Genomic DNA, 10912 nt, shown 5'->3' on the forward strand with positions numbered 1-10912 from the left:
CTGAGGGGAGAGGAGGAAACATCCTGGAGAAGCTGAGACTTCAAGGAAGAGTTGCTTTCCCAGCAAACGTTTGAGTTGACGGAGGGCTTTCCAGGCACAGGCGGGGAACCCACCTCCGCCTTTCTCCTGGCTCCGCAGAGCTCCCATCTCCCTTCCACTCTACACCAGGACAGAGTCCACTTCCAAATGAGGGGGCATCTTTCATCTTCTGCTGGAGAATAGCAGCTGTGCAGTGGGGCCAGGAGGACAGGGAATCACGAAGCTGTTCCCCAATTACCTCAATAGATTCTGAGACTTCCAAGGAGCATCCTCCAAGGAAAGCCAGGGCTCTCGCCAAGGGAACTTCTCAGCGCAGAGCAGAGAGGAGCAGAAGCAGGACACTGAAGTCACACAGGCTGTCCAGACCCACAGGCTGTCCTCCGAGCCTACATCACCTGGAGTTAGTCCCGGAGGATGGGATAGAGCAAGGCCACCCATCAGGATGCTGTCTCTATAGCGCCCCCTGCTGGGCTCCCAGGAGAAAGACCCCCTTGGCAGGCTATTGTACCCTTGTTCCACAGGAAAGGCCAAGACCTATTGGGCATGCTCATCAATGGGAGAAGAGGCAATGAGAATTTTGGCCTCAACGATGCAACGCTGTGACTGATAAGCAGCGAATCCTTGAGGGCTGTTCAGGTCTGCCTGGGACGCACAGAGTCACAGACCAGAGCGTGCATCCCAGCTCCCCCATTAATTAGTTCCATGAGCTTAGGTCAATCACTTTACCTCTCTGGGCTTCATTTGCCTTATCTGTGAAATAATCCTTGGTTTGTCCACCTCCTAGGGTTGTTGTGAGGAGACAGATAGGTAATGAAAAACAGCGTTGGACAGGTGTGGGATTGCTCTCCAAATCCATTCATCTCATAAATACTTATTGAGTCCAAGCTATGTGCCAGGCACTATTCCAGTGCTGGGGATATAACAGTGAATGAGACAAAGTCTTCTTATGGAGCAAACATTCCAGGTGATTGGAGAGAAAGAGAACAAACACATATATAATGTCAGTAGTAAAAAATGCTCTACATAGAGAAATAAACAGAACAAGAGTGATGTAAATGCTACTTGAAATAGGGTATTATGAGGAAGTGACCTCTGAGCAAAGATCTAAATAAAGCGAGGGAGTGAACTATGCAGATATCTGCAGGAAGAGGGGGAGCAAAACCAATGGCCCTGAGATGGGAACACAGGTAGAGTGCCTGAGGGTCAATGCAGGGGTCAGTGTGACTGAATAGAGTAGGGGCCTGAGGCTGGAGAGGGGCAGGGGCGACACGTGGAACTAGTAGGACATGGTAATAACTTCGGTATTTTTTCTAAGTGGAATGGACTGTCTTTGGAGGATTACTATTATTATTTATTAATGATATTAATAATGCATTAATACTATCCAGTGCTATGCTATGGCTTATTATTATGATTATTCTAGCTAACATTTCTTGGGCATTTAGTATATGCCAGGCTGGATTAGGTACATTAATCATTGCATTTCATCTTCCCAACCTCCTTGAGGCAGGTACTTTACCATCTCTATTTCATTGATGAGGAAATTGAGGCTCAGAGAAGTTAAGCACCTCAACCAAGATCTTTCATTTATTCAGCCAGTGGTTAGGAGCACATTTCTTCATGCTCTTTCGAAAGTTTTAAGTCACAGCATCGTGATTCGGACCCTGCGCTGCATCTCGAGAGCCAGCCCTCACCACCACGTGCACAACTGCATGTTGAGGGGACAGAGAGGGGGAAAGAAAGGAAGAGACCTGTCCCAGCGACAGTGAGCCCCTCCTTCCTGGGGGTGCGCAGAGCTAGTGAGTATGTGAGGGTCACAGGACCTGAAGTGAGGAGCAATCAGCCTCCAAATCCCCCTGTAATAGGTTCAGTTGTGTCCCCCTCAAAAGATATGCTGACTTCCTAACTCTCGGTAGCTGCCAATGTGACCTTATTTGGAAATCAGATCTTTGCAGATGTCATCAAGCTGTGCCAGAAAGCACAAAGAAATTTAACACGGATTTAATCATTATTCCTGGGGACACTATCACACAATCTAAAGAGTTAGCAAAAGTTGTAAACAAGCCATTTTAAGGATCACTTGAAAACTGTATGCTGGGGACTTCCCAGTCCAGTGGTTAAGACTCCGTGCTTCCACTGCAAGGGGCACAGTTTCGATCCCTTGTCAGGGAACTAAGATCCCACAATCCATATGTTAAATGGAGATGGAAAATACCCCACCTACTGGACAAATGGAAAGGCCAAATGTCCTAATGTGATGCAGTTGGGCACTTGTAACTCGGGTGCCAGGAGCAACGTTGCTCCTGTAGTTCTTATGTGCCGCCCCCAAAAGGACCTGTGTGTTGGCAGAGCTGCCGGAGCCGCTACCCCCTCAGCCCCACTCCCTGCAGCCTGAACTGGTTACACATCTTCTCACTGGGCCTCCCTACCTCCTCAGGCCAGCAGAAGGCTAAGTGCCCCCTGTCATCCACCCTGGACCCCCCGCCCCCGAATGTCTCCATACACCTGCTAATCTATGCCAACTCCCCGCCCCTGCTCTCTCAAGCCCTTCCTCCGTACCCTCTGGGTCCCACAGTCCATCACCAGCAAATGTCCCTGTATCCCCAATCTCTCTCTGAACATTCCTGCCACCTTCTTCTGAAGGAAACCCAGCTGTCCCCTGATGCCATCACTTCCCCTGCTGTCCTTCCTTTCATGCCAGTGGCCTCGGGTGGGCCAGTGTCCACCTTGCTTCCCACCAACGCTTTCCAGCCACGTCTGCCCTCCTTTCTTCCGAACACCCAGATCCTTTGAAGTTTGTGCCACCAGACGTCACTACCTCCCCGGTATGTTGACTTCCCTGTTCTTCAAAATAACCATCTCACATCTTCTCCTCCTTCCCTAAGCCTTCGCTGACTCTCCCCTCCCTGTCTCTCCACACCCCAGCCCTAGCTGGTGAAATTGCCTTGCCAGGCTTTTCAGCCCCAATGAAAAAAAAACTGTGGGTGTTCCCCCAGCAAGGGCACATTTGTAATGATATACAACCTTGCTACTCCAAGTATAGTCTTTGGACTAGTATCACCTGGGAACTTGTTAGAATTGCAGAATAACTGGTCTCACTACAGACCTACTGGATCAGAATCCCATTAAAGTTTGACGAGCCTTGATACACAACCTAATACAGCCCCCCTTGCTGACCACCAAGGATTGTACTGTGTCCCCAGCTGTGGTGGCCTGGGACTCAGCTTCTACTTCATTGAGAAGCAATTCTATTCCCCCATCTCTTCCTACCATTGAAACTACCGCCTTGCCAACAATTGTCCCCACGTGACTCTCCTCCTTTTACTATGGATCGAAGGTCCTAGCTCTTTCCGGGACTTCCCTGGTGGCGCAATGGTTAAGAATCCGCCTTCCAATGCAGGGGTCCTGGGTTTGATCCCTGGTTAAGGAACTAGATCCCACATGCATGCCGTAACTAAGAGTTTGCATGCCATAACTGAGGAGCCCACGAACCTCAACTAAGGAGCCCGCCTGCTACAACTAAGACCCGGCGCAACCAAAATAAATAATAAATAAAATAAAATAAGAGTTAAAAAAAAAAATGGTCCCAGCTCTTTCCAAAAGCCAAACCCTCTCTCCATTCTCAGACCCCATCCCCTGGGGCTAAATAACTATAAGGCACTTGCTGTCCGCACCACAGGGAATAGAGGGCCACTGGCCATAGCACAACTGTCCCTGGGATTACGCTGTCAGCTCATATGACAACTGAGAGCTTCAAAGCTGCTTTGAATAGGGGTTTTGCACAAGATCAGCTGTTTGCAATGTGAGATTGCAGCATGAAGAGTCCCTGAGTCTTCTTGGAATCAGAAGAGTGGAAATCTGACTTCTGCAATTTCTGTGAACCATGAAAAAGAGGGATGCTCGTGGCTCCAATGCCAGAAAGTTCAGACTAGACCGATAAGAGGGCTGCAGGTGCTGAAGCAAGGTTTGAACATCCATTAAGCCAGCCCCAGCATTTGTCCCTCCTTTAATTGCTCACAGCCAAGGAGTATGGTGGTGCTGCCTTTTCCCACCTCCTTGGCCCAAGAGTGCTCCTTTGCAGTGCTTCGCTGCCACTGAAGGCTGGGAGCAGCAGGAGGAGAGAGAAGCGAGGAACGTGTCTGCAGGCAGGCACGGCGCGTACATGCAGGTCAGGACAACCTGGCAGCGGGCTGTGGCAGGAAATGAAGTCTCCACTTCTTTCCAGTTAAGGAAATTGGAGCACTGGCTCCCACTGGAGAAATCAAAGCCGCATTGTTTCAAAGAACAAAACAGTCCTGGAGCGAACAAAGGTTTTGGCATTGAGCTCTCTCGGGAGAAGATGCTGTCAAAGACACTCCACCCCACTTAGAGGAATCCAGTCTGTCTGGGACTAAAAACCAACCCACAGTTTCATTTATTAGGCTCATGCTCAGAGGGGTCATCTTTCAGTAGTTTGACTAATATTTGGTGCCTTTGCAATTGTCAAAATGAGACCAAAATCTGGTGAGCCGTATTAAAGGTTTCTAAGAAACTGCAACGTTACAATTTACAACCATGTGGAGAGTCTGGCAGTGCACTTGCTGATGGCTGCCATGTCTGGGAAGGGGCATCTGGGCTCGGACCAAATGGCTGCCATTGACGGTCCAAGTGTAAACATGGCTCCAACAAAACAAATTTGCCAAAATCCATTGTAGGAGAGAAGGATGGAGGCACCAGATACCTCAGAGCAGAGAGTCCAATCTTTTCCTGCAACCTCCATTTTTAGATAAGAAATGTGATTTTAAGAACAAAATATAAATGAGCACCTACTTCTTGTTGTCTTATGCTGGGACCTTGGAAAAGAGATGAAAAAGATATAATCCTGGTCCTTGAGTTCACTGTCTGGTGGGGACATAGGAATAGATCATTTCAATCAATAGTCTGGGGTCATTCGGGGTAGAGCTGAGGAGCCTGACACGCCTCACTTTCTATAGGAACACGCGACAATAACCAGCGTTCAAATTATGACCCTGAATCATCAAAAGAGGGTTAATACCTCACTCAAAAGTATCATATGTGGGAATGCAGAGGGCAGCAACAGAGAAAGGGCATACAGGAAGCCTGTGGTAGGGGTATAGGTCTTGTATTGTTTTCATATTTTATTACACCACATATTCTTCTGTGTTCATGATAAAAGTCATGAACGAAGCTGAGTCTTTGACAATACTGAGTCTTCTGATTGAACCGTACCTTCCTTTCCCCAAATCCCAGATGTCCAGCACAGGATACAATAAATTTTCCTTACTGTTAAATCGGTTTGAAACAGTGTTTTCTGTGACTTGTCACTAAAAGCATCCTAATTGCAATAGGACACAGCATTCTCCTAACCTATCTGGCTATGGAATTTATTTTTCAAAGAATATCTTTTGGGACTGATGTTTCATGGAAAACATTCTGGGGAACACACTGGATTAGAGTTCTACTTAGGAGATAGAATTGACAAGAAGGAGAATTCACAAATTTAGTGACCTCTGGATAAGAGGCTTGAAAATCCAGCCCTGATGTCTTTTACCTAAAATTGTCCTCTTTGCTACTTAGCTGTGGACTACATAAAAAGAAGAAATACAGATTTGCTCCGGGAGTGTTGCCACAGGCAATCTAGAATTGATCAGCTATGTCAAGGGAGATGAATAAAAAATTAAGATATTTTCCAAAACTCAATATTTTCAAAATGAAAAATGTTACAAAAACATTTTTTTTTGCTGTAGTAAGCAGAATAAATAAGCAAAAAGAGCAAATACATATATTTTGTAAGCAAAAAATATAATCTGTACTGATGAAAAAATAAGTTTCCAGTCACTTGACACAGAAAGACCTCAAGTTACTAACGCAGTTGACATAGACAAGACAGTCTGTTTAAAATTCTCTGCAATGACCCTGGAACATATAACTTAGAAGGCTCTCAATCTTATTCTATAGGTAGGGATACCGAGGCTGAAAAGTGAAGCATTTTGTCACACCAGTGGGGGTGACAGTCAGGCTAGAGGCCAGGGCAGCCTTCCTATTGCCGGCGCTCGGTGCAAAGTACGACTCTGAGGACAGGCTGCAATCTGTCGATCTACTCCACCCAAATCAGTGGGCGCACTGAGATCTAGATGAACTGGATTAGCCTGTAACATAAACCCTTTCCTGTGCTCCTGATGTTATACGGCGAGCATCACAACTGACCTGCACCGCTCTAACTTACCCAAATGACCAGAGCATCAAAACTACCTTTAGGAAAAGGTTGTGCTGCCCTACACTCCAAATTCTAGTTTTAGGAGTTGACTCTTATCTCTTTTAAATGGTCTTTCTTGCCTCTATTGTCTACTTACTCTTCCAGGGAAGAAATTATTCATTAGTGAAATCGAAACAAGGGATACTCAAAAATATTCTTCTCAACAGGAACTAGGAAGAAGCAAGCACTTTTAAAAGGATGACCTATGAAAGGGTAACTGACCCAGCCCCACTTGGTCTGAACAAGGATCCGTAAGTTTGACGAATACTGTCAGACATTCGGAACTAATTTGATCATAGGGAGGACGTCACTGGGAACTGATCACAGGCACATCCCTGAATCCGCCTTCATAATCCTCCCAACAATCCTACGAGTTAGGTATAGTCTTCTGCTATATTAGAAGAGTTGCCCGATTAGGAAACTTCATGTTATAAACATAATAACTCCAATGGAGGAAGTGAGTTTCAAGTCAGAATAACAAAGTGGTTTTTCTTGCCACAATTTAAGCAAAATTTATTTTAAAGCTTAATAGCTAGAATTATGGTTGTGGAACTTGGTCTGGTTCTGAATTAACATCAAAGCCAGAGCAAATAGCATTCTCTAATTGTGACAGATCCAACTGAGGCTTTCGAAACATACAGGGTAGGAGAAATGGCTCGTGTCAGAAAGTGGCCTAACTAGGTAAGTAGCTTGCCTCAGGTCCCACGGCTTGTGAGCGGTGAAAGGCGAGATTCTAGGACTCCTGGACTCCTGGACTCTCTGCTCTTCACCAGCTATTCCCTGCTGCCTTCTGCTAACAGCGAGGCCACTAAGACATGGAAGGCGAAGGTTCCAGTTCAAGGAGGGGACACAGAAGGATCCTGAATTCACCTCCTCCCACGCACATGCTGAATCTACAGCTACATAGGGAACAATTTTCTCTGAAAAAAAACCCCTAAAAACTAGCAGAACAACTCCTTCCTACTGGGCACATGAGAAAAAAAACCACATTAAAGTGGGTAGGAAAGGCTGAAACACCATTTTGTTATGAAGCCCCCAACCCACAATGGGCACAATGGGAAGGGACCCCAAACCCAGAGCTTCTCCCTGAAGAGCAGACGGCTTGAGTCCCACGTTGTGCACTCCACCTTTCAAGACCTGCTCCTGAGACGAGCCCCCGAAACACCTAGTTTTGAAAACCACCAGTTCATGCTCCAAAGACCTGTGGGGCCCTGGCAAACCGAGAAACGTCTCCAAGAGAGCTCACAAGGACTCGCGCACCCAGGACCCAGGGCAGGGCAGCCTTTGCAAAGTGCCCAGCCTTGAGGTGAAAGAGGTTCATCTGCTAATTTTAAAGCATCGGACTGAGGGGCCCTGGCCTGCTGGCCTGGACGGAGGCCTGTGGTTTCCTTCTGTGCTCCTTCTGCCTTGCTAAAGCCAGCAGGCACTATCTTTTTCTTTCTTTTTAAAAAAAATTTTATCTCTTTTATCTTTAAAAAAATCTTTCTTTTTAAAAAATTAAAAAAATTTTTTCAGTGGGCACCATCCTTGCACCTGCCTCCCACCTGGCTCCAGCTGGGCACCATCTTTCCTCCCCCGCTGCCTTCCAGAGCTGGGATCTCCTGGAGGGGAGCTGCTACACTCGCCCGGTGCCCCGGGTTTTACATCTGGTGACCCAGTTTTTACAGCTGTAGCCCAGGGGACGCCCCTCCATTTCCTGGCTCTGGAGGCCAGGGGGGCCTTGAGTTCCCTGGGTCCACGGGATTGTAACAATCAGAAAAACAGTTGTTCGCAGACATCTACCCCCACGCAGCACAGACAGCAGATTGAAACTTACCCTGTCTTTCTGTTGAAAGAGGCCTATTTGCTTGTCCAGCAGCTATGGCCTGAGGGGCAGGCACACTTCAAGGGCCGGCTCAGGGAACAGAGGCCGGTGGACGCCATCTTTGTGTTTTCCCTCTGCCTTGGCCCAGCTTACCTGAATCTGAAATACCTCCCACCCTCACGGCCAACAGACCCAGGAATTCAGCCTCTATGTGAAAGAGGCCTATTAGCATATCATCATTGCTGCTGCCTGAGAGTCTGGCTTCCAATCAGTCTTAATCTAGGTGCTGATTGAGATCCTCTCCTCTGGGACACTGACGGGGGTCAGCACACCCTCAACTACTAGGAGCTATTAAAAATAAAATAGGCTGCTTGGACAAGCACAAAGGTTTGAGAGACAACCAAGAGCTAGGGCAGGGTTGAGCAATAAAGTTTACCTGTCACCATACATCGTTACAAAAAAATTTTTTTTCTTGTGATGAGAACTTTTAAGATCTCCTCTTTCAGCAGCTTTCAAATATGCATTACAGTATTAACTATAGTCACCATGCTGTACATTACATCCCATGTCTTATTTATTTTATAACTGCAAGTTTGTACCTTTTGACCCCCTTTACCCTTTCACCCATACTCCACCACCCCCTGCCTCTGACAACCACTATCTGTTCTCTGTGTCTATGAGCTTAGGTTTGTTTGGCTTTGTTTTTTAGATTCTACATATAAATGATCATATGGTATTTTTCTCTGACTTATTTCACTTAGCATAATGCCATCAAGGTCCATCCAAGTCATTACAAACAGAAGATTTTCTTCTTTTTTATGGCTGAGTAGTATTCCAGTGTGTGTGTGTGTGTGTGTGTGTGTGTGTGTGTGTGTGTGTGTGTATAATCACATCTTCTTTATCCATTCACCTATTGATGAACACTTAGGTTGTTTTCATATTTTGGCTATTGTAAATAATGCTGCATATTTACAATACAGGACATTTACAATATACAACATAGGGGGGACATATATCTTTTTGAATTAGTGTTTTCGTTTTCTTCTGATAAATACCCAGAAGTGGAATTCCTGGATCATATGGAAGTTCTATTTTTAATTATTTAAGGAACGTCCATACTGTTTCCATTTTTGTAAATAAGATGACAGACGTTAATTAGATTAATGTGGCGATCATTTTGCAATATATACAAATTTCAAATCATTGTGTTGTACACCTGAAACTAGTATCATGTTATATATCAATTACACCTCCAAAAAAACAACAACAAAAAAAGGAAGGCCGATTCTGACACGCAGGCTCCAGGTAATGGAAATGCTCTGAGTCCCCGAGGACAGCGTCAGCACAGCAAAGGCAACAGGTCAGTCAAGTGTCCTTTGTCAGAGGGCCTTTCCCATCCTCAGAGGCATTCCCTGCTCCTTGGTCCTTTCTGTCATATCCAGGATCCAAAATGTGGCCAGAAGGAGCTGCATCTGAAGAAACTGCACTGTGGCTTCTGACGTCAGCAAAGCGGCTGGCAGAGAATATTCCTGTTCTGCTGATCTGAGGGCTCGCCTGGGAGAAATATCCATATTAAGATGGAACTGATTCAAAAGTGCAAATGAGGATGTGTACTCAAAAGCACCAGTGTAGCAAAACCTGAAGTGGGCAGTGAAACATTAGAGAAATCACTATCCTCATTAGGTTAAATCCCTCCATAAATAGCTCTCCAAGGGACCTTCTACCAATGGACTTGGGTTTAGTTATTGCTTGAAGTGAGTCGTCATTTGGGAAATGATTACTAATGTGGTTCGATTTGTCATTTGGGGATTAACTAAGTCACCCCAAGTTACATGTGACATATTGGAAAAAGCAGGGAGAGAGGAGACAAAAGACCTGGATTCTAGTTTGAACCTCACCCTTACTAGATTCTGAATCTCACGCTCTTTCACCTTTCCCGGGGGGATATCTGCCTTGCCTTCCTTAGTTATTCTAGTTCCTGGAGATACACATACAGCTTTCCCCTCCGAGAACACCCTCCTTTAACTCTCCACTTAGTGGGTCCTTTGGGTCACCTCAAGTCTCCCATCCTTCAGGAAACCTTGCCCTGACTTTGTTCTCCCTTCGCTCCCACAACCTGTGCAAATATCACGCCATTTGAGGACAGGAAAGACATTTCACCTCTGTGTTCTCAACGTCTAATATAATGCATTTCATACTTGTTGACTAAACTAATTGCAGCTCTTTTACAAACAGTATAGTGCTACATAAAATAATTATCCTTAAGTTGTTAATCACAAAGTTATTAAAAATAAAAATACATACTAGTGCCTTAGTTTTCTTGCATCTTTAAACATTTTTTTCTTTTTAATTGAAGTATAGTTGATTTACAATACTGTGTTAGTTTCAGGTGTACAGCAAAGTGATTCAGTTATGTATCTATGTGTATATATATATGTATTCTTTTCCACTATAGGTTATTACAAGATATTGAATATAGTTCCCCATGCTATACAGTAAATCCTGGTTATTTATTTTATACATAGTAGTGTGTATCTGTTAATCCCATACTCTTAATTAATCCCTCCCTGCCTTTCCCCTTTGGTAACCATAAGTTTGTTTTCTATGTCTGTGAGTCTGTTTCTGTTTTGTAAATAAATTCATTTGTATTATTTTCTAGATTCCACACATAAGTGGTATCATATGATATTTGTCTTTCTCTGTCTGACTTACTTCACTTAGTATGATAATCTCTAGGTCTATCAATGTTGCTGTAAATGGCAATATTTCATTCTTTTTTATGGCTGACTAGTATTCTGTGGAATATACGTACC

This window comes from Balaenoptera borealis, assembly GCF_965194805.1.
Source record: "Balaenoptera borealis genome assembly, chromosome: 11".
Classification (NCBI taxonomy): Eukaryota; Metazoa; Chordata; class Mammalia; order Artiodactyla; family Balaenopteridae; genus Balaenoptera; species Balaenoptera borealis.